Consider the following 1398-nt stretch of genomic DNA (forward strand, 5'->3'; position numbering starts at 1 on the left):
AAGATAATGAGTACATTTCTTATCAAGCATTGTAGCCTCCTCCTTTGTTTCCCCTTCCCATCCCCCCCTGCCCCCTACCCAACCCTCCCCCCCCTAACTTTTCTAAATTTTCTGTCATCTGAGAATGTCTTTATTTCCCCCAATCTTGGAAGGATATTTTCCTGAACCTGGAACTCAGAGGTGACTTTTCTTTATTTTCAACATTTGGGAAATGTACCATTACTTCTAGATTTTTCTGGATTCAGGGGAGTAATGTACTATGCTAGTATTTAAATCAGTGTTCCTCTATAGTCAATAAATTTCTCTAGGTGCAATATGGACTTGTTTTAAATTTTAATTTTCATAAGTTTCATAGGGTTTGTCTTGGTCTGGATATTTTTGGGGTTTGCCTTGCTTATTTTGTGGTTGTGATTCCAATGACAATTAAGTTTTTAACACCCTGGTAGTATTTATCTGTTTTGCTTTGTTTGTCTATTACTACCAGCCAGGTTGTTGTTGAGGAGCATGCCATGCTGATAGACAGTTTTTAGATCTTCAAGCAGGGTGATTTAGAAGTTTCACAATTAATTTGGACCTTTTTTCTATTTCCAGTAATTACCATAAAAATTTAATGAATATTGCCATCGGAGCTGACTAGAGGTTGAAGCTCACTGGCCACATTTGCTGCAGGATTCTGACCCAGGGTATCTGAGGTGGTTAATATTAGCTCCTCAAATCCCCACTAAAAATGGCCTCCAAGGAGATTGTCCCACGAAAAAGAAGAAAGAGACAGAGCAAAATTTCTGTAAAAGTGGAAGAATTAGAGCCTGAAGAGTTTGAGGTGGAAAAAGTGCTGAGTCGCCGTGTACGATGTGGCAATGTAGAATACCTCCTGAAATGGAAAGGATATTCAGATACATATAATTCTTGGGAAACTGAAGAAAATTTAAACTGCGCTGACTTAATCACAGCATTCATAAATTCTGATGAATCTGGTTCACCTCCAAGAGAATTTGAAGATAGGAACGGCTTTGCTAGGGGTCTGAAACCAGAAGAAATCATTGGTGTCACAGATATATTTGGAGAATTGATGTTCCTCATGAAATGGAAGAATGTAGATGAAGTTGAATTGGTGCTGGCAAAAGAGGCTAAGGCTAAATGCCCTCAACTTGTAATTGATTTTTATCAAGAAAGACTAAATTGCAATGGAAGATGAAACAGAATAATTGTTTCCATTGATTAAAATATATAAATTAAACTATATATGATCCACTATGATCTGAATCTTGTGTTTAGCATTAATGTTGTGAAACAACAACCACATTCTGATAAAATCTGGTTTCATATCTTGGTTTTGAATATAATATTTGTGCTACTCTCGGGATTTTTAAATTAAATATATCACATACTTTCTGGAGG

The 1398-nt window shown here is 36.5% G+C and overlaps 1 pseudogene; it reads left to right on the forward strand.

Moving 5' to 3' along the window:
* The first annotated feature begins 727 nt into the window (after positions 1-727).
* LOC106000282 lies at positions 728-1195 on the forward strand (annotated as a pseudogene).
* Positions 1196-1398: the final 203 nt, after the last annotated feature.

This window comes from Dipodomys ordii, unplaced genomic scaffold, assembly GCF_000151885.1.
Source record: "Dipodomys ordii isolate 6190 unplaced genomic scaffold, Dord_2.0 Scaffold215, whole genome shotgun sequence".
Lineage (NCBI taxonomy): Eukaryota > Metazoa > Chordata > Mammalia > Rodentia > Heteromyidae > Dipodomys > Dipodomys ordii.